At 42.8% G+C, this 15,140-nt stretch overlaps 1 long non-coding RNA gene across 3 annotated transcripts in view; it reads right to left on the bottom strand.

Annotated features, from left to right (window-relative positions):
* LOC121090737 overlaps positions 1-15,140 on the bottom strand; it is a 141,137-nt gene that overhangs the window by 16,748 nt on the left and 109,249 nt on the right. For all 3 annotated transcript variants that reach the window (XR_005828690.1, XR_005828692.1, XR_005828691.1), the window contains exons 5-6: positions 1,710-1,825; positions 1,030-1,155 (exon numbers count right to left, since the gene is read on the bottom strand). This is a non-coding gene — a long non-coding RNA (uncharacterized LOC121090737). The remainder of the gene's footprint in view (positions 1-1,029; positions 1,156-1,709; positions 1,826-15,140) is intronic.

The following is a 15,140-nucleotide window of genomic DNA, read 5'->3' as shown; positions in this document are numbered from 1 at the left end:
ATTTTAAGTATTTGGATTTTTGTTTACTTCAAAGTAACCTTGCTCAGTGTGATACCCATGTTCTACATATGGCCTACAGCGTCTTTAGTGTCTTGCTAGCACTCAGATGTACTCAATATTGCTTCATTATGAAGTTTCAGAAATGACTTAAAACACTATCAAAGGGCCAAGGCACTGCAACGAAGTTCACCAAAATCAGCAAGAAATGCTCCATTTCAGTTGGAATTCTGAGTCCTGATGAAAACTAAAGTCAAGAGAGAGCTTTGGGTCAAGACCTGAATCAGCTCTCCAAAGCAGGTGCAGAACAGTGAATAAATCTGGGGCTGAAGTCAATTAGACGCACTCAGGTTTGCTCAGTTAGCCATTCTTTTGATGTCTCAATCTAGCAGAAAAGTAAAAAATGCTCAGTTTATTCATTTCTTCAGCTGTGGGGGTGGGAGGTCCTCTTTCAGTATTGAAGCAGAAAAGCTTCTCTGGACTTCTTTTTCTTCTCAGTCTCACATGTTACTGTGTTTTGTGCAAGGGGGGGCTGGTTTGCAGATGCAGATGTTCAGATGGAGTACTGAGCAACAGGGTCCCAAAGGGCACTGTGGGCAATGCCTCAGAATATTAAAGGAGAGCAAGTTGATATTAAACCAGCATAAGCTGAAGGTGAAATGGCACAAGGCTAGGTTCAGTTCTGCAGCACTTAAAATTTCATACACTGCAGCTAGGAAGCCCGTTATCTTCAGCAAATGCTCCTGGGGAACAAGCTGGGATGGATCTCACAAAAAACCAAAAAAACACTGCATAAAGAGGCTGAGCTTCATAACTGGAAATGACCTGAAGAAGAACATAAAGAAGTGTGCCAGAAGAAAAGGTATAGGATTGTCCTGATCTGCAGGTATAGGATTGCACTTACGGGCCCTCAGAGCTCATGTGTCAGGATTCACAGTCAAGAGCATCACCAGGTGGACAGCAGCACCCTTCCATCTCTGAAAATCTTGTAACCTCTTAAAACTCTTAAATCTTGGCAATTGCTTTATTCACCGCAGCCATGAGAGATTCAGGTGTAACTGTGCCTTCCTGATCATCCGACTTCCCTGGTGCCCTCGTGCTCCCTCGGTTTCTTGGTGCTCAAACTCTTTTTACCAAGAGTGGGATACTCATGTGGTCCTGGGATGGTGGGAGGAAAACCTGCATCTAGTGCACTCACACAGGATAGGGTCAGAAAATCACCCTGGCTTCCCTCCCCATCTCTCCCCTCCAGAAGCTGCTGGCATAGCAGTTTCCAACTCCTCAGGTGGACCCTCTCTTCCAAAATAAAAACATCCCTGTCCCAGAACAATTAATTTCACCTTTGCAGGTGGAATATTAATTATTTTTTAACAAATTTAGTCTTATCCTACAAAATAAGGAGGTTTATCCTGTAAGATAGTTTTATCCCATGAGAGAATAAGGGAGTTATCCTGGTGTTGTTAAATTATACTGGAATCGCCCAAGCAGAATTGCTATTTTAAACTATCCAATTCTGCGTGCCCAGACAAGGCCTTAGACCTTCAGTAGATAAATTCAACATGAACCTGTTTTCCAAAGCAGAACTAAAGCAGATTCAAGGATTATTTACAGTAATGGACACAGGTACATTGCATTCAGACACAAGCTACAATCTGCCCCATAGCACTGAAATTGTTGTTGGTAAAGCTACGGATTAACTTCCCGTACCTTACCATAGTGACGTGTACTCAAAACACACCAGCTTGTAACCTCAGAGCACAGCTATCCCCGTGGAGACAAAGCACTGGATGTCTTGAGGATGGCATCAATACAATATCGAAGGCTCAAGCTGTTGGATACAAGCCAAAGAACATAAATTAAGAAACATTTTACAGTCTAAATCTATTGGAAACTGTATGCAGATCTGACCCTTTTCAGGGTGATTTGAAAAGCACATGGGTTTAGATTACTTTGATGGATTAAGTATTTTACTGAACTGTCTGCTTTAGCAGGTTCAAGTCAAATTTCAAAGAACAAAATCATAACATTTTTAAATATTTGTGTATTGTGGGATAAATCAAACAGTTCATGAAGTGAAACCTTGGGCCTGCTAAAATCACTAGGAGTTTCCCTTTTGGAAACTCCTGTTGACTTCCAGAGTGACAGGATTTCATCCTTGAGAAAATTCTCCAAAACTGGGTAAACATGGTATCCTTTTCTTCTAACTAAAGCAATCTGGAGCTAAAAAAAAAAATACCTTTTTATCAGTAAAGATACATCATACAGGGTCCTTTAGGAGACAAAAGCTACAAAGACAGGTTTCCTAGCATTAACACCATAATGTTTCCGTATTCTTCCCCCATACAAGGTTGTAGGAAAACTGTTTCTCATGCAGTATCTGTTGAACTCAGCAGGACTGCAGAATTCTCCTCCCAGTCTGCCAGTGTCTTCATTCATTTTTTTATCTTTGTCTGCACCCAACCCTGGCAGCTGACAGACTGGATGTGTAATACAGCTGACCCTACTCATGTGCAGTTCACGGATCCATTTTTGGGTAAGCAAGAGCTAGTATAATTGCAGTGGGCTGGTTGCTAGCGCAGATGTGCATCCTTCAAACATTTGTTTGTGTTTCTTTGTTGGCAATGAATACCTTGGCATAAGACAAACAGAAAGGAGAGGAAGGCACAGGCACCGAAAAGTGGTCAGACCACCATAATGATGAATTGTCCATGGCCCTGCTACCCACCCAGCTGTGCCCACCCGCTCTGTGGGATGTGGTGGGGTGGATGAAGGGATGACTGGCTGCCAGCCAAAGTAGCCCCCTCAGCCTTCCCCCATCGCCTGGAAGTCACAGGGCACCAGCAAAACCGTGCTACTTACATGCGAGGAAACACTAAGCCAGCGATCATTTGTGCCTTTGTCACCTGCACTTAACCACTCCAGTAACAAATTTTACCAGGTTATTTGAGATTTACCAACAGCTGAGAGGCCAGTAAGATTGTTTAACAGTGAAAATTCATCTGCAGATGTATTTCTTTAGATTGAAGAAGTCTTGTATCTTCTGACTTGCGTGCCACCAATGTAGTTGATCAGTTATCTCTCTGGGATAACTTCAGGATTCCACCAGGAAAGGTACTCAGTCTCCTGCAGTCTGGCCCTGATGCCACAGGACTGAACTGCGCAATTTCCACTGGCTTTAAGAGTGCAGTCAAAACCCTGTGACTGTGCTGGGAGCAGAGTATTCACAGGCACATCTCTAGCAGTCCCTGGGACATGCCATACCATTGACTCTGGCATGTTTTCGTGTGCAAATGCACCAGAAGGCCAGAGCCACACAACAGTGTAGGTACACAATGCCTGCCTCTACACAGGCTAAAAATCTGAGCTCTCTGGGCTCAAAATCCATTTCCTCTGAACTGAACATGGCTGGCACCCATTCCTCTGGAGACCCTGAAATCTCTGTGTATCAATATTTCCTGCAGTTAAAACCACTGGGCATCCATGTGCCTGCTGCTAAAAGCAGCTGGAGCTAAGGGAGAACAATCCCTGTTCTGCTACTAGTTAGCAAATCTCTCTCCACTGAAAAAAGATCTCCCACCTGTTGGTGTGTGGGGACACTGATGTCCTCATCTAAACTGTTGTATGAGTAGAAGGCAGTGGTGTCTTCTCTCATCTGGCAGGCAGAGCAGGCAGAGCAGGCAGAGCAGGCAGCCCCTGCATCAGGAACCCACATACAGCCTCTCCTTCGCCTGAGCGGTTGAACCCACAGCTCCCAGCGCCTCAGGTCTCTGCCATAAGGGGCAGAGGTGGTCAGGCTTGTTGTCTGAAAAGGGAAGGGCCACATCCAGCACTGCTCCAGGGAAAATGTAATGCTGCATATTTCAATATTCAGCTGGGATTTTTCACTGTCCCCAGAAAATTGTGCTGGGGCCGGGGCAGGGGCGGGGGGGGGGAGCAGAAATGACTTAAAAGCAGCGAGAATCACTCAAAACTTGAGAGAGGGAAGCTCATTTTTTCCTCTGTCTTTTTCTAGTACTCACATTCCAGTATTACTTATGAGCTTATGATAGTCTATAAACCAGCAGCAGATACACAGCAGTTAGCGATGTCAGGGTAGCTGCCTCCTTGCAAACTTCCCAATTTGCAGAAGTTATTAATGCAGAAATATCTCCCCACCCCTGTATCCTATACTGGTTCTGAAAAGTGGAATTGAAATAAGAAAGCAGTCAATGTTGGCAAAGGCATTTATAAAACGAATGTCTGCCTGTGCAGCTGTGCCTCCACTAAGGGTTTTATCAATACAGAAATTTCCCAATAGTTACCGTACTGCAGACCCACATTACTGCCTCAGCAGAAGTCTCTGCACAGTCAGTCTCAGAAGCGGCAGAAGTGGGAACTCACATTTGCCAGCCCCTAGGGAGGGAGCCGCTCCATGAATTTTGTACATATAGAAGTTGTTGATAAGCCCTCTTGCAACATCAATGCCTTTCCCATAGACACTGGAGTAACCACTTCCTTTCTTCTAGTTTGCATCTGCCTGTTTAGCTCAAAACAGAGAGCAGAGATTAAGACCAGCTTAATAGGAGAGAACCACCTGGAGCAAAGCCTGCTAGCAGCTCCTGCAACCCCAGGAACAGCTCTGTGAAAGAGCCATGGCAAGGTCCATTCCTTTGACAGGGAACAGCGGCATAATCCTAATTGCAACAGGGAACACAGTGACCCTCCTGCTCTGCTCCACAGGGAGCTCGACTGCTATAAAGTTTTATTCTTACGGCATTTTGATTTCCCATGCCTGGAAAGCTCTACATTTGTTGACTTTGTGTCAGCTGATTAATTGGATATTAGCGATACTTTGGGTGAAATCCTGGTCCTGCCAAGCAGGAGGGGAATTACACCAATGATTAATCTCAGTTTATGAGGGAATTTCCATACTTTTACTTTATAATGACAGCCGGTGTGACTGGATCACAGGGAAATTCATGAAGAGGAACACACTTCCTAACTGTTGCCCCCATCTATGGATACACTAGATATTTTTCACATACTGAAAAAGAGGAACAACCTCCCTTGGACGTGAAGATTATATGACATTGCGCAATGCAATGTGGACAAGTCCTTGGCTACCTTCTGTAGGACGTATGTGTTGTGTTATTTATTTTTCAGGGGTATGAAAACAGAGCCTAGACAAGGGACAGCCAGGGCTGCCGCTTTTGTTTGGGCTTGAGTCATACCTGGAGAGCACACTGGCTGGGACTTGCTTTGCCTAATTTCGGTAGCTAAGATGATGCATGATATGTTTCCCTTGGCAGCGAAGTCCATTTTTCCTGCTCCCCTCTATGTGTGACTGTTCATTTCTGCACCCTGTTTACCAGACCTTACCTGAAGAAGCATGCCTAAAGGATAACTTCCAGAATAAGGCCCCATAATATTTACATTTATTTCCTTAAACCGGATAATCTATAAATCCTCATTGCTCTAAAAATGACTACTCAGTTAGGCTCGAGAAATGTACACAGTTTGTTCTAATTGCCTGCCTTCATTCCTTATTAGAAATAATCACATCTACATTTTCAATCAATGATCTGTGATTTTATTTTGACCCGGTTTCTTCTTTCACCCAAGGGTTTCTTTTTTGCTGTTATGTTCCAAGACAGCTTCCCCCTGGAGCTGGAAATTATGGGACTGTTCTTCCAATTACTGTGTGAATGTAGGTTTCTAAAATTCAAAAAAGTTTGAACTCAATGACTTTGACAGGCAAGCAAAACCTGGGGCAAAAATAAAATAAAAAAAATTAGAAAAAAAAAGAAAAAGAAAAAAGAAAAAAGTGAAATAACAGCAAGACAACAGTTTCATAAATTTGGAAAGAAGGTTTCTTGCCAGTTTGTTTTTATTAACTGCTATATAGGAAATGAGGCTCAAAGTATTGAAAAGATGCTGGGGAGAAGGATCAGGTAAAGGGATTGCAAAACCACCACAGACAAGTTTAAATTGGTCCATTGAAGAACCAGGCTTCACATGCCTGAGAATCAATAACCAAGAATCACCACGGGCCATAAAAGTACTTGCAGCTAACCAGTAATAACAGTAATGACCATTTGCCTCTTTTTTTTTTTTCCCCACCATAAAACACCAAGAAAGAAACAAAGAAAAAACTACATTTTAGTCCATATTGTCAGAAGTCTCCAAGGGTTTCTGCATGCCAGACCAGTGCTTTGTTGGTTTTCCCTTTGAAATGCTGGACTCATTGGCATAAACAGATTTGCAGGTACTCCCAGAACAAGTACAGGAGAGAGTGAAAGGTACCACCACTGACAATTGTATAAACAACACACTTGCAAGTAAAGATAGACCTGAGGTGTTTTGGGAGAGAGAACCCATCGGTAAGGTCTGTCTTTCTGTTTGGGTTTTGTTACTATGGTTTTAGGACTAGTTATAGTAGTTGGTCACCTAATAACTTCCACAGAAAGTGCTTACTTTCCAGTGAAATTCTGCCTTTGATTTCCCTGTAAACCATCCTCGTCCCTGCCCATCACACCCCAATAACCTTGCATCATGGGCACACTAATCCTTCTCTCCCTACCTACTTCACAAACTTTACATTTGAAATTAAAGTGATCATTTTGTTACTCTGATTTACCATTTTCTACCTGAAAAAGTCCATATGAGTTTTCTATTGACTATAAATAACAAAATACGTTCTCAGATTAAATAACAAAGTTATAATTCAATCTGGGAGCTTTCCTGCCATTAAGTTGTACCCTGGTGAGTCCTGGTGTCAGTAGAAGCCCGTGATTGAATTCTAGCCATGCAGTCGATCAGGGACCACTCAGGGTATTTCTATAAATGACAGGGTTTGAGCGTCCTGAAGGCGATGCTAGAGGAAATGGGATGTTAGTTATAATGAGGACAGTTATTTTTTTTATATATTTAATGAGACTGTGGCATGACTTGTGGTTTTTCTTCTTTTGTTCTCTTCTTCTCGGGAAGCAAAATCATGACCTGCACGTACAGGAAATCACATATTGTAGATAAGCAAATGCTTTTCAGTTCACTATCAAGACAATAGCAGGGAAAGGAAGGAAGAAAGGAAGGAAGAAAGGGTGGTGGGTGGGAGTGAGGGAAGGAGGGAAAGAAGAAGGAAGGAAGGAAAGAAGAAGGAAGGAAGGAAGGAAGGAAGGAAGGAAGGAAGGAAGGAAGGAAGGAAGGAAGGAAGGAAGGAAGGAAGGAAGGAAGGAAGGAAGGAAGGAAGGAAGGAAGGAAGGAAGGAAGGAAGGAAGGAAGGAAGGAAGGAAGGAAGGAAGGAAGGAAGGAAGGAAGGAAGGAAGGAAGGAAGGAAGGAAGGAAGGAAGGAAGGAAGGAAGGAAGGAAGGAAGGAGGAAGGAAGGAAAGACTAGCAATTTTTACTAGCAATTTAACTGTGAATTAAGCTATAGTTTTCTGTTACCAGAAATTCTCAGTAGAATTACACACAGGTGGGCCCTGCATTGCCTGTTTGTCCTGCAAAGTGACTGACACTTGCACATCTTTCTAGTTTTCACTGCTACTCTGTGTTGAGTGGCCACCTCAGCACGCAAATTTCAGAGGGACAATATCCATCATGGGCCATCATACGAGGAGCTGGTCAAGCACTGTCAGAAATTTATAGCTGTTGAAAGCATGAACATGCCCTGTGATGCACAGCTGGGTCCGTCACTGAAACATCAAATATCAGGGCCTTTATAGAAGCACCTAAATGATTCACAAGCCCCATGGGCTTTCATTTGAAAACCCTCTTTATATTTGTAGTGGTAAAGAAGATTCACAGTTGTGTTGGGGCAGGGCTGGTTTTTTAAGGGATTCACTGGAAGATCATCAGATAATTCTTTAAAATATATTGAGAGGTGTTTCTGGGAACAGAACTATTGCACTCTCAGTACTTAGCAACCAAACTTCAATTTAGGATTGCGATATAAAGAAACATTCCTTTGGTTTTTGTTTGTTTGCCCAGGAAAAAAAATACATTATTCTCTTTCTGTGGCCTTTAGAAGTGACCTGGTCCTTTTTCAGGATATAATAAAGGAAATAATTAAAGTCCTGGGAAAGGTTTGTTATGGAATCACTGTTTCTCTAGAGCCAGATCAAGTAATAAAGTATTTTACTAGGATACAAAAGGCCCTGGTAATTTAAGAGAGAAGCAAACTTTTTTCCAATATAGTTTCAGATTATATCATCTCTCAGGAATCCTTTGTGACTGGTCTTCTATTTAAAGAGAAATAGTCCCAAACTAATAGGATACTTGACCCCCAATTATAAATTGTCCTACTGTCACAGTCAGTACTATTTTTTATTACTGCTCATGTTTTTTTAATTTCTCTTTCAAATAAATCTAGTCTTTCCACTGTTTTCACCAAACATGGGCCAAAAGAATCAATTTTTGATTCCAAATTCCAAAAACCTGATGTCTCAGGAGCTGGTTCCACAAACTCTTCCCTTGTGTTATTTTTAATCTTGGGAAAATGGAACTGTGGCAGCAGCCAAATCTTTTGTTTCCTGGGGTAAGTGTCCTCCTCCAGTAGATCCCTATCCCTGCAGGGAATTTACAGTTACTCTTCTGTATTTATGAAAAGGATTGCCACTGATTCTCAGAGCTCCTCTCTGAGCTCTTTGTCAAACCTTTAAGATACGGCCCAAGGCACAGTTCTACTATCACGTGAATGCATGTATTTATTTGTCTGACATTGCTGACCGTATTTCTGAGAGCAGCAGAACAAATGCCACAAGAAGTCTGCGAGAGCTTTTTGCCCGAGGCCACCCTTCCCTCAGCTCCCTCCCATTCTCCCAGTTATGCTTAGGTTCCATATGGCAGCACAGATCCATCGAAATCAAGAGTACACATTTCCAGGCCTTAAAATAGCTGTTTGGGGTGGTGAGCTTTCACAGCTCATTGACTTATTGTTTGCAGCACAAACAGATCAAATAATCTGTTTGTTAGATTTCTGGGCCAACGACGGTACAATAGTTGCAGTTACGATATGCACTTAAACCTAACCTGGCAGCACAGTCTAAATGCCAGCTAGACCAGCTTCAGCTGCTAAACAGGACGAATTCAGTACAGCATAGTATTAGAATAAAAATTATTGCTTGTGGCCAGGGTATTATTCTGTGTAATTCCCTTATTCAACAGTATAACTTTGTGTCCTGCATCACGAACCAGCTACTCCTATTCCTGTCTTTATTTCCTGTAATACCTATAAAATATCAGGAGCTTTCCAAATGTGGAAGGTAGACACAGACTTTTTTTCCCCCAAATCTCTTAAGTTATAAAATAATCACATTTACAGCCTAAAACCTGTTGTTAAACTGATGAATTTTCACTGAATTTTACCCATCGTTGCTTTCTTAGCCAGGGAAAGGAGAACCCGGTGTTTCTGCTCCCAGGTATAAAAAAAGTCCTGAAACAATCCCCATGCCCAAGCAGCTGGGGAAATGCTCACGTTAGGGGAAGCAGACCCTGGGCCTCCTCGAGAAAGATCAAAAGATAAATCCTGTGTCCTGCAAACCCACTCTGAACCTGGACATCAACAAGTTCAGCCACAGCACTCTGCCTGTCAAGGGGCGGGAAAAATAGATGCTCATATTTAGCTGCCTTACTATAGACACCCAAATTTGATTGTTTTAACTCCAGCTTCCCATTTCAAACCATTTCTGCCACTTCAGAGGCTGTTTTACAAGGATTCACTCACTAGACTCTGCTATATTACGAAAATACAAGGTGGCATCTCAGTTTGTTCTTACTGTTGCTGCTGCTGCTGAATGTTACTGGACTTGCCAGAGATGTCACCAGAGCAGAAGGGAAATCTGTCACTCCCCAGTTCCCTGAGGCTCTCTGTATTCCTCCACAAAGCCCCTAAGATCACATTCCAGACATCTCAGCTGAAAAAGAGTCGCCATGGCTTGATGCAAGTAGATGAGGAAAGGCTACAAAGGGTATCGACAGGCCTGTTTGAGTATTTTTTTTCTGCTTGGCTAAAAGATTGCAATCTGAGAACTAGTCAGCACAAAACTATTATATACCAAGAGTCCAATACTGTATTTTTAAATTTAATTGGTTTCAGTGGTAGCTAAGGAGACTCGCAGCTATGCAAGACTAGGTGCTAAATCTATTTTGCCTACAGAAATTGTATTTTGCTTTGGAAAAGCCCCAGCTGAATTTTGAAAAGACTTTACAAGTTCACAGGCTGCACCTGTAGGTCTAATGTCTACAGTGTTCTGCAGAGAAGTCTGTTTCTTGTGTGAATTCCCTGCAATTGCAATCTCATCTCCTGTAGCACCACTTAAGCACTGGTTATTAGCTATAACAAGCAAAGTAGTAGCTACAGCTGCACCTCATCCCCGTTGTACTTCATATTGACTCAATTTACCTAGGAGAACCCTCCAAAGCTTTCACAAAAAACATTTGGGTAAACAAAAATTGATTATTTATAAATGATCTCATGTTGTTGTGCCACGGCCAAGAGAGAGAACAGCCATTAGCTGGCCTGTCCACCACACCTTTGTTGGGCTGGTTCAGTTTAGACAGTTTGGGGTGCTGTTGCTGATATGTGGCACTGTGTCTGTAGCTTTGATTACATCTCTGACTGTCTTGTCCATACGAGGTATTCAAGGTGATGAGGTATTCAAAACTGCACTTAAGACTGTCATTCAAAGAGCTGTGCAGATAGTAATTAAACTTTTCAACATCCCTGCCAGCTGGCAAAAGATCCTGGTATTATCACCAGCATTTCAGAGGTGGCAGAGGTGAAGTCAGAGATGGTTAAGACTTCTATTTCCAACATGTCTGCCTGACGCTGCAGAGCAAAACACAATCAGAATTCCAAGCAACGTTATATGGAAGCGGCCAAATATTTAGACGTATTGCCATCCTGTATCTCCCTCAATGTCAGCAAGCAGTTGGACAGTGTCTATGAGATGAAGAACTGCCTCTGCACCTGGCATTCGCTATAAGTCATAAAAACACACATACAGGTGGCTATTAGAAATGATCAAGATATATCCCAACTCCTTTTCTAAATAAAAAAATAAAGTCATTGTATTAAAACTTTTTAAAGAGACACAAATATTTCTATGAAAAAGTTGTCAAGAAGATTTTTAATCTCTGGGATAGAATTACTGTGTGGGAAAAACAACTCTGGAGAGTCAAGATCCCCCATCTCACCTTGGATGAGGAGATGTCAGGTCAAGTTCCTCATCTGAACCATTGCCCTAACCTAGTAGACTAGTAAGGCTTTTTTTAATCTGGCTTTTTTTTTTTTTTCCCCTCCCCTCTGCCTTGAAAAAGAAAAAAAGGAAGAAAGATCTCATATTCTTTCTCCACTGGAACAAAAACAAATTTTGAAACCGCAACATTTTTCACAAAACAGAATTCTTGTTTTCTGGCCAGCCCTATTACTTATTATTATTGACCTTTCAGAGACTCCAATTTGAAATTTTTAGCTAAGTTTCAGCGGGAATCAGCGCCAGAGCTGCAGTCAGAGGTCCAAAATCCCCAACTGTCCATTCTGCTAGCTCTCTTACACCAAAGATGCCTCCCCTCCCCAGAAACAGCCCAGGAAGAAAAACCACTAATGATCTTCACCCTTGCAAAGAAAACCATCTGAGTTTTGTGTTTGTGCAATAAGAACTTCTGTCCTTTCCCATAATAACCTGCTCAGATATTTTTTAAACAGCTGTAACGGATGCCGTCCTCAATAAAGTAAATGAAAGAGAGGAAAAACACGCGCCGCAGCACATTTGACAGTCAGACACCTAGAAGAGAAGTGGTTCAGGCCCCAGGGGACACGGCGTCAGCGCTCCGCCACTTGAAACTCCCCACTCCAGCTACAGTTGGAAAGTGTCATGTTTTTGACACCTTTCTCCCAGAAATGCCTGCCTACAGCAGATGCTGCTGTGATTAACATTAGGGAAACTCCGGATGAGCATGACATCATTGTGACATCATTCCTCCTGTCCCTGGGGTACCCGGGAAGCAGAGCTTCCACATACACTGCAGACTCGTGACTGCCTTCCTAGGTGCGTTTTAAGGCAGCAAAGCTTTTAAAGCCTGTCTCCTCTCCTTTTACATCCCTAAGCTTGGCGTGAGAGCACTATCCAGATTTACACTCCCCGTTTTACTAGCACATCAGGCCTGGGACATACCCTCTGGCAGAGGCGTATGGAATGTAAGTAAGTGACTGTGTTACTTGGCAAAAGACAATTTCACTGAGAAGCTAAAGATCTGAGAGTTTTTACATCAAGCACTTTTTTTTTTTTTTTTTTTTTTTTTTCCTGAAGAAAGGTCAAAATTAAAGCTTTGGAACAGTCTAACATGTTTCCCAGACTAGTCTCCCATGTAGTCCTGTTCCCATCTTGCTAACCACTAGTCCTCCTTCACCTGTCCTTTGCTGGAAGTTGAAGAACATCTTGTGTATGTAGGCATAGATAGATAGATGCTGAAGCCTTCAAAATGGTCTGTTGGCTTGGAAGCGAGTAGGGCTGCCAGTGTTTTTTTCTTGGATCCTTTCAGTAATGAACATTTGATTAAATGTTCTTGGCGCCTCCCTTTTATTCCATCCAGCAAATAAAGCCTCTTTGAAAATGTCTAGTTTTCCTGTATCTAAACTCAGCATTTTTAATGGAAAGCTTCATTTACTCCATCAAAATGGATTGGGATGATGAAGCTGCACATGAAGGATTTAATGAGAACTTCTGGGTAGGTTTCTTCTTGTATCATTCATTATAGAAATTAGGGGTCATGCCCATCCCTGATGCAATGCAATTGCCTGTACCAAAAGTAAGGGGCTGAATTTAACCTCTTAAAACATATAGGACTAGATCACTCTTGGGGAGAAGCCCAGAAAACGTCTGCATTGACAGTTGAAAGCAAAATTTGAGAATGAGCTTGTTCTTACTGCATATATTTAAGCATCCAGTAAAAAAGTGTTGGGGCCCTGTTGCACTGGCCCCAAGGAAGATAGATCCTGCTGGCTTTTATATAGCACTTTGAAGAGAAGTATTTTGTGGACAAGAAAAACATTGAGAGAACATGCCTGCAGACACTTTCAAGGAAACTGACTCCTGGACGTGCAGAACCAAACACAGATCATGTGTACATGACTAGCGCTCCACCGTTGTCATTTATCCTGGGTCTGACTGTCAGTTTTAGGCTTATTGCATGCAAATGTGAAGCAGAAGACCGGGATTGTTTTAAGAATTTGCCACTTCCATAAATGAGGTATGGTCCGAAAGAGACATTTCTTCTTTCTAACACAGTGGCTGTCGTATTAAAGGACTCCCTTGGCTGTGACATACCTTTTAGCCAATGCAGAGAAGACCCTACTTGTCCAGCTTATATTTGGCATGTTCTCCTTGGGAAAGAAAGGCAATTCCGCATGATTCACCTTAGCTATTTAGAAAAGACAAAATATTTCAGTGAGTAATGGCCTGTTAAAAAGACCGGTCCTCTGGAGAATAATTTCCACCAAGAGAAGATGACCACTGCAGAGGAAAAGTGGGAGGAGAGGTGCTGAGCACTGTCACATGTTGGAACCATGCACTGGGTTATAAATCACAGAGATATCCTTGCCTGAGATCAGGCATGGGCTCAGAACAATTCCCATCGAGGGGTTCTAGATGCATGCTATTCCAGGATCTTATCTTGATGAATGGATGATGGCACTTCAGTGGATATTGCATGAGCCACTCTGAACTTTTACTGCTAATTGGCTGTAGGGTGAAGACAAATTGTCTCCTTTCCCCTCTGAACAGTGTCAAGATTAAACAGTGAAAGGACATGGAAAGAATAATTGCTTAAGGCTCTGGCGTGATGTTTTCTCCTGTACAAACATACAATTAGGCTGTCTTAACCTCCCAATGTAGCAATAAACACCACTTCACAAACTAATTTACAGGCAAAAGTCAGAGACGGGGCTGGAGCTCTGCTCTGCAAGGCGAGGGCCCTGTCATTCAGCCAAAGGGGCAGTTCCACTAATTTAAGCCAGCAAAAATCCTTGTATGCTTTCCTCCAACTCAAATGAGACTGAAATAAAGTCTATACGTTTGAATCATTGAGCAAACCAGCTAATAAAAACTGTATTTGTGACTGGTCATAAAAAAAGAATGTAATTGGTCTTACTCAAGAAACTACTCAGAACAGGGAAGCGAGGGGAGCAAGGTCTTAATAATATTGACTTTTCTAACACTTTGACATTTTTCTGCCTCCATCGCTATCTGTCAGTCACTAACACCTACGGACGGGAACTGCCAGTGCACATTTCTTCAGCGAGGCTGATGGCAGGGCCAAGCTCGCACTGGAGACACTGTGCTTTTCATGCATGACGCACTGCCCTCCTCTCACCGAGGGGTCACCCAAATCACATTCAGCGCTGTATTTGCAAAGATAGGACACGCTTTTATTTTCTGCATGCAAAGAGGAGTACAAACTGTGAAATATGAATTGGCAATCCTCAGCAGGGTTTATGAGGGAAAGCTGCCCCAGGTCCTCCTTGGGCTGGCAGGGGCCCCACGTCCACCCCTACGCTACGTTGGGCACCTCTCACAGCTACAGGCACTGTCCTGAACATAAAGCCACATGTGCAGCTCTGTGTGAAGGGCAGGTCTCTGGGGAGATCTTTTGAGTTTTCTGAACTCTGAAGTTTGCTGCTCCAATTTATCTGCTTTAGGTGAAAACAGCCCAAAAGACACAGCAAGCTGAGCGAGCTGCTCCAGGCTCTGCCTAAAACCCAAGTCATCTTGTTTTCACAGGGAATTCAGATTGAAATAGCTAACTTGGATTACCTAACCAGAGTTAGGAATGTACTTTTTTTGGCAATGCTTATCTGTGCTAGACCAAGAAATCCACAGCATAAACTCTGAGAACCACACTGGTGTAAACAATCCCAAATTGTTGCCCATGGCCCTTGTCGCACAGATTTTCAGTGAACCTAACTGGAATCCCAGTGTTACCAGTAACACTGGGAGGGATCCAGCCCACCCAGTCCTTTGGCTGCCTGACTTGAGGGAGTTCTAGTATCACATTTTGGTCCCTGTCCCAGGGAGTAGACTGAGCCCTCAGCCTGGTCCCCTCATCCCCACTGCATCTCCATGCCAGGGCTCTGCCACAAGCCCAGGTGGAGCCGAGGTTCCTCTCC

Source organism: Falco naumanni, chromosome 6, assembly GCF_017639655.2.
Source record: "Falco naumanni isolate bFalNau1 chromosome 6, bFalNau1.pat, whole genome shotgun sequence".
Taxonomy (NCBI): Eukaryota; Metazoa; Chordata; class Aves; order Falconiformes; family Falconidae; genus Falco; species Falco naumanni.
The sequence above is the reverse complement of the archived record's forward strand: the minus strand, read 5'-3'. Positions and strand labels throughout refer to the sequence as shown.